Source organism: Mauremys mutica, chromosome 11 (assembly GCF_020497125.1).
Source record: "Mauremys mutica isolate MM-2020 ecotype Southern chromosome 11, ASM2049712v1, whole genome shotgun sequence".
Taxonomy (NCBI): Eukaryota; Metazoa; Chordata; order Testudines; family Geoemydidae; genus Mauremys; species Mauremys mutica.
In genome coordinates, this window is record NC_059082.1 from 30886015 (window position 1) to 30904639 (window position 18625).

The 18625-nt window shown below is 42.4% G+C and overlaps 1 protein-coding gene across 2 annotated transcripts in view; it reads right to left on the bottom strand.

Moving 5' to 3' along the window:
• The window catches only part of OTUD7A (OTU deubiquitinase 7A), a 402354-nt gene that overhangs the window by 273881 nt on the left and 109848 nt on the right, over positions 1 to 18625 (bottom strand). Inside the window, exons 1-3 of one of the 2 annotated variants that reach the window (XM_044980927.1) lie at positions 14534 to 14633; positions 11241 to 11317; positions 10176 to 10337 (exon numbers count right to left, since the gene is read on the bottom strand). The gene's annotated coding sequence lies outside the window, so the exon portion shown is untranslated. Of the gene's footprint in view, positions 1 to 10175; positions 10338 to 11240; positions 11318 to 14533; positions 14634 to 18625 lie in introns of those variants that run through there. The other variant, XM_044980928.1, reaches the window with a different exon arrangement.

Below are 18625 nucleotides of genomic sequence, written 5' to 3' on the forward strand. Positions count from 1 at the left end.
CTTGAGGAATTTTGCTTGAGTAAGGATAGCAAGAATTACATATGTAGCCTCAGTCCTGGAACAGATTGGCAATGCCCAGGCAAAGCAGCTATCACAAGACTGGGTCCTTACTCACTTGTTAAAGCTATTAAAAAAGAGGTAGGTGAAGGAATATATTTTATTGGATCAATTTCTGCTGGAGGAGACAAGCTTTCAAACTACCACATAGCTCTTCTTCAGGTCTGCATAAAATCAAAAGCCTGTCTCCTTCACCAACAGAAGTTGATCTAATAGAAAGATTCTGGGACCAACATGGCTACAACACTGTTAAAGCCAACGTTCATTTATATTTGATTTTCCTCTGCATTTATCTGTATTATGGGGTCTGTGTCCAATTGCTTCTGTGTGTGCATGAATAAGGAATCTGATCTAGACTGTTACTTAAGAACATGGTTTATAAAGTTGTTTGAATGGGCAGGAAAAAAGTTCATAAACAGACTCATTAGCTCCAAGACCACACAAACTCTGAAATGTGGCTCACTGAGGAGGAAAACGCCAATGGTTCAGGCAGTCTATTATGCAATTAAACAGCATATTTTTCCTGACTCATGGGGTACATACTGTAAAGTCTTTTGTTTTAAACAGTCGACCCCTAAAGATTGCCTTTAAACAATTCAGCTGCTTTGATTTCATAGAAGGTAGAATAAGGTCCTAACCAAACTTTTCATCCTAATATAATAAGGATAATTAATAAGAATGAAGTTAAGTTAAAACATTGAGGTCTAAATATTAAGTTTCCATAAAGAGAAAAAAAACAAGTAAAACTGAGCATTGTTTCCAGCTCAGTAAAAGTGGAGATTTACAGATACCTACTGACAGCTGTAGTTCTTGTTGTGTATATTTCCAGATATGTTAGAACTAGGAAAATACTGCAAAGAATTTGTGAAAGTCTGCTTACATTTAATTTCATTCTTTGCCAATTTGCATGCACCCTTCACTTTCTGCAAGTATTCCAGAAAATGAGAGCACTGTCCGGCATCTTCACTGAAGCCATGGATTTTAAGCAAGTATTGCAGAAAGCCAAGTGCAAAATTTGTTCTTTTAAGTGCATTGCAAACTTGAGTCTAAGAGTTATACTTATCTACGAAGGGAACAGCAGCTTACCAGTTAAGTCAATTTTCAAATATTAATACACTCTGGTAATTGCTTCCCAAACAGGACACAAACCAAGGATGTTCATTCACCTGATTTTCCTCTGCATCTAACTGTACTATCAGGTCAGTATAAAAAAAAACACCAAACCAAATGTATTGAGGAAAGTCACCATCAGTTTGTAAAGAGACTAATTAGCCCAGCTCTAGAAATATCTGGGGAAATTCTCAAAAGCACAAAAGTGGAGTTGGGTGCCCAACTCCCATTTGGCATCTTTGGAAACAATTGGCCTGGTGACGGCTGTAGTTCAGTGGCTTAGACATGAGCAGGAGGCATGTTCTATTCCTTATTCTGGCACTAACAATTAGTTTGGGCAAGTCATGTATCCTCCTTTTTCAGGGAGGTTGCATTTACCTACTTTAACTAAATCATACTTGGCAAGTACTACATAATATCTAAAAATGTGTGTTGGATGTTGGAGCTGAATATTTTCTGCACCACAATCATAAAAGTTCACTGTCCCCAAAGTTACAGCACTGAGAAAGATCTGTCCACAGTGCATCATGCCTAACTATGAACCTGGCCCTGAAACCAGACAGAAGTACAGAGATGACAAATGAGCTACAAAAGTAGAGTTTGCCATTCCAGTGTTTGGAAGTTACTTGTTGAACATTTCTGTTCTGGAAACAGGGGTTCCTATTAAAGTTGCACTTCAATCCAAGTAATGTTGCAAAATAATACTTCAATATTTTTACCACACCATTTGTAATAAGGAGAAATACCCATTTAAGGTTAGCAAAGTTTTTGTGGTCTTTAAATGTATTAACTTTTTTGTGTAGGGCTCACCCCTATTTAAAAATTACTTAACGTGTTGGTGTCTATTTGTCAGTGCTACTGTAATGTTCCACCATCCTAATGGTTACACTATATTTTATAGTGTAAAAATCCTTTCTTTGAGGGTAGATCTGTAGTCAAGGCTTGGGCAGAGAGTAGGGAGGTGAATGAATGCCCAGACAAGACTGCATGATCCTGCATCCTCCATTCACTGGAATAGTCCCAGCTGAGGCATGGAGAAATATAAGTAAAATGGAAAAAGGGAAATGCTGAATAAAGCCCGACTCTGCAGTTACTTGAGTAAGATCTGCAAGATCAGGCCCATATACAGTACACACATTGATGTCATATTCCAAAAGGTAAACTGCAGTGCTGGTAGCTATGAAAGATAATGTAAGGGAGCCCCAAGAGAGAAAGACCACCAAGAAAATGGCTATGCACCTGGCAGGTATACATATGCCTAGAAAATGGAGCTAACCCATCCCAAAGTCTTCAGTGTAGCAAAAAAAATAACTAATGGTGGTGCAAAGAAATCCAATATGCCTGTGGACTAGAGGGGGGCAGGTAGAGTGTGGGTTTTCCATATTGGTCAGAAAAGATAATACAGAGAGCTGAAGGATCCAGTTAAATAAGGAGAACTATGCATCATTTTTGTAAGTTGGCTACAGATTCTTTTAATAAACCTCCAATTCTCCAAAATGTGCAGCTTTCAGAGTTATGACTATTGTTCCCACCCCCCATGTCCAAATAGCTATGCCTGTTCAGCCACAAAGGGCTGTGCGATCTACAAAAAAGGATGAAGTTAAACAGGCTTTTTCTTGCTTGCACACAGTAAATAAACCGTCTTTAAAAAGTGGGTGTAATGTTAGCCAGTTTGGCCTCTACAGAATTTGGGTTGGGTAGGTCCATAATATGCAACCCTGTGTGTTATGTCCAGCAGTCCAACACCATAGCCTGCTGGTGTAGAGGTAAAAATCCTAAGGCCATCTCAGGTCTTCTAGAGAAGATTTAGGCATCTATTTTGTAATCCCTTCTTGTCCCCTCTTTTCTTTGATTTTGGTGCCTTTTTATGTTTAGGCAGGAAAAAGATCATTGCTGTCAATCAGCTAATCTGCCTAGCGACCCCATGTCTATGTAAAGTGGTGCGCAGATTAAATCAGCTGCCCACCCAAGTGGCAGAGTCTTGCTACTGTCTGTTTGTAGCGGAACAAGTAGCGGAGGGTTAATAGGGTGGCCATTCACCCCACAAGGGTCATCTAAGCAAGGGATATACTTACCTACTCACACCCAATTAATCTTCTATAGTCATGCATGGAGCAAGCAGGCACAACACAGGTGAAGTGGGGGGAGGAGGAATTCAATCTCTTGAACACTCATTTTACCTGAGAAAACACTCGTCTGATCCTGTCTCGAAGTTCTATTCCCATCTGAGGAATCCTGCTGTCCTGTTGTGCCATCCTGAGGAGGAGACACCATTGAATCAAGCTGCCAGAAATGGTATTGTCACTGTCATTTTGATCTTTGTGTATAAATCCCCATTGATACAGCCTGCCTTGTTTTATTATGTTTTTCACCTTCTTATCTGGGGAGTCTTCACCACCCATTAATAAATTTGTTGCACCTTTATCCTGTTAAAGACATTTGAGAACAGACCCCCAGTGAGAGATATGAGAAGGGAGGTGAACTGGAGACCGAAATGTCTGGCCATTGTTAATTTTAGCTCCTGTTTCGGTCAACTGTTCGGGGCTTAATAGCAAAAAGTTAACCTTGGTTTTTTAATTGTTTTTTGGGTAGGTTATCCCCTGAACGGAGGCTGTTGTGTACTGCTCTGCCAGTGCAGCCCTAGTTTGGGGGAAAATATTCCTATGGTTGGACCCACCATGTGAAAGGGCAATCCACCAGCAGAGAGTCCTTTGTTAACCCTGCACCCCTATCCAGCACATGCCCTGGCTACCTTCTCAGGGCATATCTGACCATGCTGGCAGCTAGAATAAAATCAGAATAGCCCTGAATCTTAGACCAATTGTTCTGTGCACCTCATGAACTGATGTTTGCGAAGCCAGGCAATGTACAAAATCCAGCCAAGCATTTTTCCTCCACCAAGGCCTTCACCCTCACCCAGCTGGCTGCTTTGGTCTGTAAGAGGAATGCAGGCACCTTGCCTGGCTTGAGGTGTGGAGCTGGGGGGGGGGGGGGAGAGAAAGAAAAGAGGGGAAGATCTCAAAAGGCCTGAGGTTTTCCTGCCTCATTTCCCTCATACTTCCCCTGCTTTGTCTTTTGATAGACAATAAGGCATTTCAGCTCTGTTTAAATTCAGGAAGATAATTCTCCTAATTTAAGTGTATCAAATACTCGGAACGCTACCATGAAGATGGAGAAAAATTGTTCTCTTGCCACAGAGAGCAGGACAAGAGGCAATGGGTTCAAACTACAGCACAGCAGATTTAGATTAGATATCAGGAACAAAAAACTTCCTAACTGTAGGACAGGAGGACAATGGAACAGACTACCTAGGGAAGTTGTGGAATCTCCTTCACTGGAGAGTTTCAAAAGGAGGCTAGATGCTGTCTGTCCTGGATGGTTTAGGCCATGGGTGGCCAACCTGAGCCTGAGAATGAGCCTCCCGCCCACTGGCAGCCCCGCCACTCAGCACCTCTCTCTCCAGCTCCTGATCAGCTCTTTCCTGGCATGCAGAAGGCTCAGGTGGAGGGGGAAGGGGAAAGGGCGCAGCAGGCTTAGGGGAGGGGGTGGAAAGGGGTGGAGTGGGGGCAGGGCCTGTGGCAGAGCCAGGGGTTGAGCAGTGAGCACTCCCCAGAGTCTGTGCCTATACGAGAGCCACATGTAGCTCCTGAACCACAGGTTGACCACCGCTGGTTTAGGCAGCAAATCCTGCATCTTGGCTGGGGTTAGACTAGACGACTCTTCTAACCCTATATGATTTGGCCCCAGAATGCAGGAAGGGTCTCTTTCCTGGCATGCCTTAATTCTATTCCCCATTACCTTCACGGTGGCAGTGGCCTAGCATCTGCAGCAACCCTTGACTACCTGGATGTCTGGAGAGCCTCAGAAACATCCCTAAACCATCTGCCCAAGGGTTGAGGGTCTCATCCCTTCCTGCTGCCTTCTAACCCTGATGGCTTGAGGATTGGTCTGGCTGCTCCCTTTATGTCCTGTTTTCTTTTGGCGGTGTCATTAGGTAGGGTTACTTTCCCACCCCCCTCAGGGCACTGGGACCATGGAAACCCTCCTTTTTCTGCTGCAGAAGCCCTGTGCTACTCTACAGGGACACACCACCCATTAAGGGCTAATGTGCTTGCTAGAATACTGCCAAGGGCTCCTTAGCTACCTTGTTAGACTATCAAATAGTCCAGTCCCTTCTGGCTTAGCACATAGTGGCTGATGACCCCTGAAAATCCAGGGCTGAAAGGTGTGTGAGGAGAACAAGGCCAACCTGAAAGCAGTAGTAAGTAGAGGAACCCTGGGGTTAGCACAGCTGGAGTGGGATGTTTCTTTGGAGGTTTGACATTAATACAAGCCCCCCCAAGAGCACACAAAGGGGTTAACCATCCAACTCTTGGTAAGCCAAACTTCAGCATTCAGTTTACAAACAGCACCATGACACAAACAATGCAGGGTTTGTTCAGTTCCCCACTCCCCGGCCTCCCCAAGCTAGGTAGTACAGCTGGGAATAAAGGGTAACCTTTTTAAACCAGTGGTATCTGAGTGGAGATGAGAAAAAAACATTAGCACAAGCCCTGGTTCAGTGAATACGAACAGGCCATATCAGGTGATGTACCTGTGAAAGAAATTTATGGTGACCAATTGCAAACTTTCTAGACTTCTGGCTGTGCCCCAGGAGCCAATATATCCTATTCCATCTACTTGGTTTTTTCAATGGGTCTTTTGTTCATATAATAATTGCATCATTTCAGGAAATACCAGATCTACACACTTCCAGCTAGTAGCCCCAAACTGCTTTTTGGTTTAACTTACATTCCTTAGGGAAGTATATATGCCATAAGTCAACCATATTTAGAGAGACCGAAAACTTTTTGTAGTTCCTGCTTTAACTCAATATCCAGACTATGTTTTAATAATGAATCTCTATTCCCAAAAGACATGAAGTTAAGCTCTTACATTTCAGAGATATGGTCAGTAAGGTTCAGTACTGGAAACTGCACTGGAGTTTGTTAAATGAGACCCGTTTGCTGCTTTGTTCAAATGTTTCTCAATTGTTCACTATTTCTGCCCATGGGGGTTGTGGACTAATCCAACTAAAAAGCATCCACACCATGTTTTCAAGATAAAGGTTCAACCAGGACTAATTGCTTTCTGTGTGTCAGGCTAATCTCACATGCACCGTCCATCATATCTTGAAAAGCTACGAGTACTGTGTGCCTTAGCCAAATCCTGAAAACTTTAGCTTTTAAATATAGTCCTCATTCAGGAAAACCTCTGAAGTTCAGTGCGGTGGGAGTGTTACCTCGATACACTCCCGCATAGAGTTTATTCCTGTACCTCCATTTCACACACGAGGAGTGCTGAAGTGGCTCCAGTAAGAGGTTTGCCTGAATAAGTGACAGGACTGGCCCATTCTGCTCAGATCCATTACAGTAAGCTGGTGTGTGTGTGTAAACTTGGTTGTGACTTCAATCAGATGCTGGTTCTTAAATATAAGGCACCCTACAGCAGTGGCGTATTATCGCCTACGCTGACAAGACCTAGGCCTTCAGTGGCAAATTTGTGAGGGTGGCACTTGCGCTCTCTGAAGGTTCCCCCGCATCCTCAGCACTACTCTTTTTTGCTTCGGGACTTTTGATCTTGGGGCAGCAAAAACAACCCTGGGCCTAGGGGCAGCAAAATTATTAATCCGTCACTGTCCTACAGTGATGGCTATTTTATGCAGTCTCTAAATTTGTGGGAGAAAGAGCTACATAGCTCAGACTTACCTCAGTTCTCTCCAGCTTTGGCTGAAGGACTGGCAGGATCGTTCATCTGCCTTCTCTCTGCTTCACCCAACCATGAGACCACCATCTGGGTACAGGGCAACAGGCAGTACACACCGACCCACCCAAGCTCCCCTACTTTTGCAACACTCAGTCCAGTCATAGAAGTGCATGTGGTCCAAGCCCCTGGAGCCACAACAAGATGCTCACCCCCAAAGAAGCAAAGCAGAATTTGGCATTGTTTGATGGAGGAACAAGGAGAGGAAGCTACCGGAGAGTAAGAAAAATAGCCAAAGAATAAAAAAAAGCTAGTTATATGTATATAAAACATTATTACTAGAACTGCTTCATTCACTGCTATGGTAACAGTGTTCACTGAACGAGACCGGGCTCTGCTGAGAGACAAAGAATGCTCTTATGATTCAAGCACTGGACCAAGACCAAGGAAATCTGGATTCTTGTCCTGCCTGTTACAGATTGAAAGTTTGACAGGTGTCCATTGAAACAGGATAGGGATCCTGAGCCCATTGAAAAAAAAAAATCAATGCAAAAAACCTCCACTGACATCAATGGTGCAGGATAAAGCTCTAAATGGGCAAATTTTGTTGCCTATTAGTTTAGGAATCAATGTATACAGGAATTTATTTTTTAAAATCACTATGAAGTTTTTCACCCCAGAGTTAACAGTACCCCAACATCATGCAGGATGACGTTATATCAAAACAGAAGTGGCTGTTGAGGTCATTTGCATGAAATATAATTTGAAACTTATCCAGAGGTTTTCAGCACCTGATTAGATGGCAATTGTTTCTAAGTCAGCCCTCTAGCTAATGAACTCCTGACTTCATACTAAGGAGTTTTACAAGATAGGTTTACCAGTGCACTGGTAAACCTAACTAACTATAATTTACATTGGTTTAATTCAGAAATTTCCATGCTTGTCAAACGAATGGTTCTAATATTTACAGAATATTCAGCATGCTAAACACACCTTGGTCCCCCCATTCCCCCAATGTCAGGTAAACACAGATGTTACTCTAGTCACTGACAAGTGTGCACAGAAATCTGCATCAGCAATTAAGGTGTGCAGCTGGACATCCATGCTGAGCAGTGACTGTCACTCGTGACAAGGTTCGCTAGTGAAGTCTAACAGCATGAGGGAAGAGAGGGTTGTGAGGATCTCGACTGAGTCAGCAGAATACTATTTTTTGGGAGACAGTATGGGGTTATTGCTTCTCAAAATGGATTCTAGTAAACACATTTTTATTGTAAATTTATATAATAAAATAAGCTACAAAAATAGCATGAATGAGCCAAGAAGCTATCCCATCCTCAACAGCGCATATACTCCCTGACTTACAGTAGGGTACAATTTCCTCCCCTCTGTGGGGTGTGGCTGTACTGCTAACCTCAAAGCAACAACACAACCACCTCAGTCCAAGTTTCCTCCCTGAGCTTTGCTGTCACTAGGGTTTCCCCTATAGGACCTTCTGTGCTCATTCCCTAGGGAGCTATTCCAACTTCCCTCATAGCCTAGTTAGAGCTAGCAAACCATCAGGGTGACCAGATGTTAAGGGGAAAATATTGGGACCGCTGTGGGGGGCGCGTGCTTTTTTTTTTTAAACCCACACACACACACACACACACACACACACACACTCCCATCTGGGAGTTCGGCAGAGAGCCCTTCAGTCGCGGACGGTCTTTGACGGTATTTCGGTAGCGGGTAATATACCTTGCCACCAAAGACAGAAGCACCTGCTGCTGAAATACCGCCAAAGACCGTCCACGACTGAAGGGCTCTCCACCAAATTGCCACTGAAGACCAAGAAACAAAATATTGGGACAAATGGCGTCCCGACTGTACTCTGGTCTGGACGTGGGACAAACCCCTCAAAATTGGAACTGTACCAATTTTATTGGGACGTCTGGTCACCCTACACATGCCATAGTATGGAAACAGAACACAGCCTTAGGCTGTAGAAGCTCTAACAACTGCAAACAAAGTGTGTCAACAGAAGCACAATGCTGTTACATAAAGGGAAATCAAACTGAATGACCTGGTCATACTGTAGGCAGGTACACGGACAGCACCCAAAACAGTCTGATAGCACTGAATTATAGTACATGTTGACTGAACTGCAGGTGTTGTACATGGTAAGACTTCAATGGAGCACGACTGGGCCCATCATTCTGAAGGAACAAAAAGGGTACATACTTCAACTGAAGTAATCCCAGCTTGCCAATAAACTATGAAGTTTAGTAACTTTCATGCAAGCCACATATTAAAATGCTCTGTATGTTATGATTTACTTAATGCGATTATCCAATTTGTATGCATCATTTCTGCATCTAAAGTTAGGAATATAGACTATGTAACAATTACAACTGTGTACACACTTGGGGAAACACCCACCAGAGAGCAGGCCATCAGCCTTGATGGGCCATTAGGAAGAAACAGTAAGACTTTGAAGATGCTTCTCAGGAAGGACAGAGATAGTGACATTGCCTTGACACAGTCAGGTGGTCATGTCACCTGGTACTAAATACCATCTTGGACTTTAGTGATTTTCCACTAAAAGGAGGGCTGGTGGAAGACTGGGAAACAAAAGGTTCCCACCTTATATTAATTCTATTTAAGGCTGGGAAGTAACTTGATCTTGGTTCACTCTTCACTGAATCCCCACCCAGGATGACAGCTGGAAAGATCTGAGAAACAAAGACACTGGGACAGGGCCTGGGGAGAAGGAGGAGGAGGAGGAAAGAGTTGAGCCCAGGCTGGAAAAGGGATCTGGTCTGTGAATATGGTGTCTGAAGATTTAAGCTGCAAGCAGGATTGCTAACCTTCAAAAATTTCTGTCATCTGCCCCAAACGCAATGTTTTGGGTGAGAAGTTACTTCTTGAATCCAGTTTAAGATCTTAAAACAAAACATGCAGAGTAAACTTATTTGCTTAGTAATCATCTTTGTTCTGTTTGCTATCCCTTATCACCTAAAAACTACAAAGGCAGTCAACTTGTTTTATTATAAAACCCAGTTTGTGCAATTTATAACTGGGAGGCAAGAAGTTGTGCATATCTTCTTCCACATTGAGGGAGGGGGTGAATTTATGAGTTTTTGTATAGATTTCTCTACAGTGCACGACATTACTTGGGGTTTATTCCCCAAAGGGGACATGCACATGAATGCTGGGTGAATCTCTGAACTGAACCCTCTCACACAGAGCTGACTTCAGTCTGTCTCTGCAGCTGGCTGTGGCCTTACCTGTGTGTATGTGCTCTTGCAAAGGCTTGAGGGCCTAGCACAGCATAAAAGGGGTGAGGAAGCCCAGGCTGGTGGAATGGGTAGGCTCACTGAGACCTCAGCACATCAGATGGCATCCCAGACGGGGAACGGTGTCCAACCCCATCAGTGTTATTAGCATAGCTAGAGTGGAGAAGTCAGTCAAATTAGTTAACCGTGTCCCTCAGTTAAGATCATATAGACAAGTTTTCAAGTCACCAGCTCATACATAATCAATGATTTACTGGATTGTATCATACTGGATTATTTTCCAGTAGGGCTGTGAAGATGTGATTTTTTTGAACTATTAGAGAAAGCAAAGCATTCCTTTTGAAGCTTCCATCTTTATTCATTTAATTTTTAAAAGCAGATATATCAGCGTAGGATGTTTTAAATGATCTGTATTGAGTGGAGATTATGGTTCAACTGATGTATTCTTTCACCACAGTACAAGCTGCATAACAAAGCCCTCCCCCCCATACTACAACGTCCCAGCTTCCTATCACTGGTGGTGTTAAGTTTGTGGTAGTTCTTGTCTGACCTGTCATGATCCATCAGCTTGGGGGGGTCCGATGTGTGTCCAAATGGTAAACCACCTTTGCATGGTTTATGACACATAACTAGTTCAGAGGGAAGTTCAGATAGCAAGTTCTGTAGTAGAACTGCCGCACAAAATTAAAATAAAAAAGACAAAAGCTACATAATGTCTGAGCAATAGACAAAATGAGCTACATAGAGCTTTATAGCAGAGGAAAATATCTATAGGTCAAGAGTTCATGCCAAAAAAAATACTTTTCTGCTTCTCACTTCCATGTAGGTGGAACATCTAGGTACAACAGTACAATACAGTATCTGACAAAAATTATGGAGCACAGATTTCAGGAACCTGAGAATCATCCCAATTTACCTTTTAAAAATCAAATGCATGCAGAAATGTTTATAGCTTGCTCTTGCTTCCTTGAAAGCAGATTAGTAGCTGCTTGTTGGTAGAGTGCACAAGAAACCAAACCCTATAACTAATCTGTTTTTCCTTCACTCTGCACTTACCTGGACACATTTTGGGCATCCACAGGTGGAAGAATGTTTCCCCACTAATATTTGTGGGTTGTTTTTGTTCTGAGTTCCTTTAAAAAAAAAGAGAGAACCTCAGTCACCAACTTAGACCTGCTTTCCCAGTAAGGTGTTAAGAATGAGTTTACCAGGATTTCAATGCAAAACAACAAAATCAGGCTTTGTTAGAATAAAGTTTACTGACAACTAGGTCTGCTTGTGCGAAGGAGGTGTGTAACAGAGTGCTGGGAAGCTTCTGAAGTTTGGAGTTTAGTTGGAAAAGCTCAAATGTAAAATTAAACACACAAACCACTATTTTTCTTCCAGAGATTTGTCAGTTCTTTTGCTGCCTTTCTAGGAGGCAGTAGATTGCTCTTTAAAAAGGATTTCAAGTCACTTGTAGCTTGGCAGTGGGCTAGATTAGAGGACTCTTGTGGTCCCTTCTGACCCTCTGGTTCTTTGCTGTAAAAGTAATAGACTAACAATATTAACCAAAACTGTTACCAAGAGGCTACTTTGGGGACTCAGCTGAGAGAGCAGCAGTTAGATCTCTTCATTGGCACAGTGTTTTGGCAGATGCACAGCATGGTATAGGGCTGGTACCTGCTTTAGGTTTTGAAAATGCTAACCTTGTATTGATTTAATACAATTCAAAATTCCAGGCACATTCTGCTCTGAGGGGTATATGGCTAGTGGGAGCAATGCAGGGAAAAAAAAATGTGTCTTTAGAAGGGCCAGTAGTCATTTAAAGCTTGAAGACACTTCTATGATAGCCATCTTGCTGAAAACATCCTTTGTGACACCAGCAGTCACATGACACTGTCCTTGTAAAGCTGTTTGTGTTATTGATCTCACAAACAGAAGTGCCTTACTTTAAGTATGGATGTTTTTCTAATACTGATAATACTTAGCTATATTTATGCCATACTGCATTGTATTTTTTATTCTTATTGAATTTTGCATCTTTAAGGATCCATTATTTGGGAAAGCACTCAAGTATAGGCTTCAGTCCCATGGACTTCGAGAGGCTTACACAGGTGCTCAAAATTAAGCATCTGCTTAAATAAATACTTTCATTGGAGATACTTCTCTCAACTGGACGATAAAGTTTTTCATCAACATGAAAACTGACTGAAAATTACACCTCCCAACTCAGATCTGTCATATGGGGTGTGTGCGTGCGTCCAGAATCACATCATCTCCCTTTAGTGATAAAATTAAGTTTATTGCTTTTCCCTCCTACCAACCCTGTAATGCTCTACCAGCTATTAGAAAATGAGATGAATTCTATTCTTCCTTAATTGTCAGATATTTTAAGTCTATACTGCCACATAGGCAAGCTTGCCTTTGTAATAGATGGTCCCTTACACCAAAAAGGTCACAATATTCAGGTTACTCCCACTTCCAAAGGGTCAGTCACTTATACCAGGTCAATTGTACCTCGGATCTCAAACCAAAAAGAGGACATTTGTAGCCAATCCTATAATAAGTTAACTCAAGTGTAACTAATGAAAAGAAATGAGTTATTTACCAGCTTAGACAGGTAAAATACACAAATGAGTTCCAGTTTTTGTTGTTTTTTTAAACTGGAGACAGAAGCTGCTGTAATATGCAAGCTCCATAATATTCTTTAGGGCTAACCAAAGCTAAGCAGCTTGGGGATCCCTTGCTTATGCTTGGAAATATTGCCCTCTCCTAAATCCAAGCAGCATAGTGATAAAGTTTCTTCTGGTCAGTAATTTTATTCCCTTCCCCCAGAATTCAAACTGATAGGACAAGTGTTGATACTTGGATTTCCTCCCCACACCCCATGGAGAGGAGACAAGTCTTTGTCCTTTGAGCTTTCAAAACAGTTCATTTGGTTCAAATGGGCCTTCTCATATTAAGGACCAGCTCTTTACATTAACTCAAAACAGGAAAGAAGTATTAAGTACAGTTAGAGGTTTACAGTGCAAGCATTTGATATAACTATCAAACCTGGATCATCAAAACTGGACTATTAGGGTCCAGTTTCAGTCAAGTACATTGAATCAAATTCTGCTTTTGGACACATGCCTATCATTGGCTTCAGTGCATTTTAGCCTCCATCATTTGATATTAAGGAACAGCTTCCTAGTTTAAGTCGTCAGATTTCAGTTTGGCCTACAATTAATTTCTACTACACATTTTATGTTATCAAGTGAGGTCAGAATTAGTGATCCTATTTTCTTTGCCTCCCAGGGCTGCCCAGAGGGGGGCAAGAGGGGCAATTTGCCCCAGGCCCCGAGCCCCACGGGGGCCCCCCACCAGAGTTTTTTGGGGCCCCTGGAGCAGGGTCCCTCACTCGCTCCAGGGTGCCCGGCAAACTCTTGTGCGGCCGGGTGCAGGAGCTTCTGCCGCTCCCGGTCTTCGCCGGCGGGGGGTCCTTCCACTCCGGGGCGGAAGGACCCCCCGCTGGGGAATTACCGCCGAAGACGGAGCGGGACCCGCCACCGAAGTGCAGCCCGGTCTTCGGCGGTAATTCGGCGGCGGGGGGGTTCCCGCCGCGGGTCTTTGGGGCACTTTGGCGGCGGGTCCAGGAACGGAAGGGGCCCCCCCGCCACCGAAGACCCCAGGCCCCCGGAATCCTCTGGGCGGCCCTGTTGCCTCCTAAGTTATGTCTGAGGCATTTCTGTAATAATTTAGTAATTCCTAAAAGGTCTTTGGATTGTTTTATAAACATCTGGTTAAAAAGAAGCGCTAGATATTGAAATTCTTGCAAGTAAATAAGACAATCAAGATGTGCTTTCTGCCAGATGGAATTGATTATGGTAGGAGTTCAAGGGAAAATGCCACAAAAATGAGACACTTTAGGAAGGAAATACAACTATAATATTTCTTTTACCCTAAAAGCTGCATTCTGGAGATTCATATGGAATTAATTTTTGCCCCTCCTTAGCATGAAGAGTGTTGATAAATAGAGCAATTCTAAATGCTCACAACAAAGCTTAGAAACCATGTGAGACTCACAAGTTTGGGTTTCAGGCTAACTTGCATCAAAATCATAAAGCTATCAAAAACCATAAGACATTCAGTTTTGCATGGTTTAAGACAAAGCCAGGAGACCCTACTGTGGTTAGCTTTAAGATTGAGTCTGTTTAAACCCCTCACACACTCCTACCTCAAACCCAAGCTCAAGGAAAGAAAGCACACAGTGAACTTCATATGAGCTTTCCAGAACTGCAAGCACAAGGATTATAATGAGAACAAGATCTGTTTGTAGCATTTATCATGAATGTTGTAATCATGATCAGAAAAATAAAATAGCGTACCTTGTGCCTTTTCGCTACAATCTGCATCCAAAGGCTGAGATGAATTGTTGCATAAAGGAAAGTTTTTGAAAGGTTACACTATGTAGAGTCTATATTTAGTAGGCAGTTTGATTGGCTGGCCTTATAAAGCTCAAAAGCGGTACATTTTGCTACTGGCTTCCATGGACTATGTAGATTTTATAGCAACTGTCAAGGCTTGTTCTCAAATCAAAAGTTCACTTTGTAAAATCTCATTATGAATCAATTTCTCTGACAATCACTGCAAGGAACAAAAAAGGCAGTTAATACAGACAAATTCAGACATGGGATAAGCAGGTGTAGTTTCTTACTAGTCACTGAAGTTGTGTCCACTTGTTAGATTTAGCACGGTCTGAAAAAAATACATCTTTCCAGGCATGGTACCCTACAAGTATGCCTGCTCACTCTTGGGGCAGCCATGAGATCCCCACCACTGAGTCCATCTCACCCAGCATTTGAGCCTTTAATCAAAGCCAAAATGCTAATAAAAATATTGTTTGCATGTGGCTGTTTTCTTCTAACCCATAAGAGTTTTTGCCTCAAGGAATAGGAAAAGGATTTAACATTTATTAGACAGACAATGTATTTTAAATCATTTCCAATGGTTTATTAATCTAAGCTCCCACTGAAGTCAATGAGGGCTACAGGTATGACTAACATTGTTATACTTTTATGCATAAGCTTAGGTTTTTAAAGATAGGAGGGTCTTTGTTTTGTCCTGTATTTTACACTCATTCACTATTTCATTGTAAATTCTGCTTCTAATGTTGGGGTGGTAAAGGTGACCATGGTTTATGTGATGAGGTGGTAGTAGTAGTAAGAAGTTGGATACCTGAGAAGTAGGTACTGAATACCTACCATTCCCCATTTATCATAGCCTTTAAAAACACCGATTGCTGTCTGCTTAGCACCTCTCAGTATCAGGCCAACTGATATGTCTGCTCTCTACAGACTACGAGACTGTTCTCCTTGGACCACTATTTGGTTACAGCTACCAGAAACTTCCAAAGGAGCTGGTCCTTCACAGTAGGTCCCCTGCTATTATCTGTAGGAATGATTCATGTGGCAACACCCATCCACACTGCTAATACATCCTAAACCCATCCTAACAAAGGGAGTGGGATAGCCATACATGGAGATTTTACTCTGCATGTTGACCACGAAGGCACTCTGCTGATACTGTGGTGATGAGTGCAGTATGAGAACATCTATAGAACAGAATAGGAGCAATCTAGCTTACAGCAGTCAAACGGTGGCAGACGTGAAAAAAGTCTCATATCATAACACTGGGTTTATTGCTGTATGCTCCGCTAGTTTTATATCATCAAATGCAACTCTGGCTCAGTACTACTTGAGCCCACCAAGCAGAGTTTTGGCTACTCTGTCTATTGACATTGCTTCTTTAAGCATTAACAAAGGAATCCCCTCCAACAATAATTTAGTTTCCTTGATTTTACACTCTTTCCTCAAAGGAGTTACAGGTCTTAAAAGCATGCCCAGTAGGTGTGTGGCTACTAATTTTTACCTAATTAATACTTTAGAAGGAGACTGCAGAGTGGTGCCAACTGAACATTACCCCATATTCACTCCCTTATCAATCACTTTAGCCCCCTGCATGATGTTGTTCAACAGGGTTGAGATGCCCTGGTCAGCCCATGCTCCACTCAAGATGTTCTACCTATTGTTTGCTTTCAAGGGGACATATTTTCTGACTCTAAGATCATTCCTGATCATACATGCAGCCAGTCAGTTTCACCTCTGGCATATGCCTGATGTGAAGAGAAGGATTCTGTACCCAGAATCCTCTTTTGCAGTTCAGTCATGTCAAGCCACGTTCTCACCATTCATTCAGTATGGCCACACCAATTTGGCAACATCCCAACACAGATCATACAATAAGTGTCCGAAGAGTTGGGGCAGAGGTGTGGGGAGACTGAAGGTTTTGATTTGTAGTTTGGTTAGTATTTCCAATTACACAAACAAGACTGATGCTCAGAAATTCAAGTCCTCTACCCAATCAGGATACTGACCATATGCTGAGGCCACTGGGTAAGAGAAACTTACCAAATCTCTTTAGGAGAAAAGGTGCACAGCAGCTTGATAAGCCTTATAAAAAAGTGCACTGGGGTTGGGGAGTGCACTCATATGAACCACCTAAAAAAAGAATTAACCTGCACAGAACTCTGTATATACATAACAAAGATCTGTTTTTTAAAAAGTGATAGATGGAAGATGTCAAACTTGCAATGCATCCTGTCAAACCTATTTTGAACTACTAGCACTGGATTGCATCTTCTGTGTCTTGTGTAATGTTTTACTACAATCGAACAAAGGCAGTAAAATGCTCACATCAGCAGTAATATGGTTGTTTCTCTCTGCTCCCAGCAGTCAACCTCTCCACTGAGGGACACAGCATTTGGTTTCTTCTCCCTGCTCTCCCAAGATGGGTCTGAACCAAAAAAGTCTCAGTCCTGAATCTCCCTCAACTTGCAAGTGGGAGTTTGCATCTGAATTTTGCAGCTCAAGCCTCTCCTGATCAAGCACCAGAAACTGTTAACCAGTCTTATTCCCATCCATACAGGGACGGAACATGACCACACACATACCTTGTACTCAGCAAAAGGACTGGGCAGGGCTAGCAACCTCCTTGGTGATTCACAGGAAAGTTAACAGCAGTACATGCTCCTGTCTTTATGAGGCTGCCAGTGCTCACATTGTAGGGAGGGTAACACCACAGTCCCCACCACAGCACAACAGAATTCTTAGGCAATAGGAAGTGCAGTAGGTAGAATAGGGGGTTTCCCCATCTAATTAAATAACTCTCCTGTTTAGGTTATGCACAGTCTTTGTGCAGGACAAGTGTTGAACATGGTCTCAAGATTCTTGCAGAACCCATTTACTCCAGCATGTGAGAAATGCTCCTTGAATTGAGACAGCTATAGAGGATCCAGCAGTTACCACATGAAGAGTAACAAACACTCTCTCCTCAGGACAGATGATAGAAAACGTCCACCGAGTCCAAAGGTTTTGTGCAGACAATTAACTTTGATATAGTTGGTGTAAATGATGTTTCCCGGACACTTGTCCTAATTATATACCCATATAAAAAAAAACTATGCTAAGGGAACATTAAGGTTGCAAAGTCAAGTACTGTAAAGTTGGAGCAACAAGGTGGGAGAGGCAATATCTAAGTTAGAAGCAAACTGGAGAGTTATAATGGGAAGCATTAGGCAAAGCAATAGTGTTAGAGTTGCCTATAATCATGGAGTGCATACACAGTTTGGATAAAGTTCAGTGCTACATATGTTCTGGGAGCAGAGAGCAGATTTTGAATGGCACACCCTGGCAAGGATGTTTGTCTGATTTTGTAAACCCAATTTCGATATAAATGTTATTTCAGTAGCTGCCACATATAGAACAACTAAGAATTCTGTGACTGGAAAAGAAAGTTGCAGCCATTAAAGAGCTTACTCCTGGAGTCAATGACTCCTGTTATTAACTATGAAACTGCGACTAAATATTATAGACAGGCTTGGGAAGAGTGAATCCTGGACATGAGAGAACCATTGTAGGGGTCCTAAGAAAAATAATTCTGTTGTCTTGGTTTCTGTGATGCTTCTTTGCATTTGCCAGGATTAGCTAATGCTGGAAGAAGAGCCCAAATACCAGGAGGGAGGCTTTGCTGTGAGCCTTTGACATGGACAGTTTACAATTGGCTGCCTAGTGAGCTGTCTACTGAAAGAAGGAAGATAATGAAGAATAAGGAGCAGGTTTAGGGAGTGATTTCATTCAAAGGCTGTAGTTATATTAACAAATGAGAAATGCAGCCTAGAGGAGTTACGAGTCTGAAACAGAAATGACTATTAATGAAAACTGCCCTTGTTCAGTCTCTTCACATTTTTATTTCCCTTTGTAGAGTTGACTTTGAAAATGCTGGAGGCTCATGTGGGGCTTGTGAGGTTCGTCAGACTTGTGATGAAAACAGAATAAAGTGCCTATCATGTGTGGAAGGCCTGTACCTCTAAAACAGTCAGTGTCTGCTTAATTGCTATCAGAGGAGGTGGCTACCTGCAA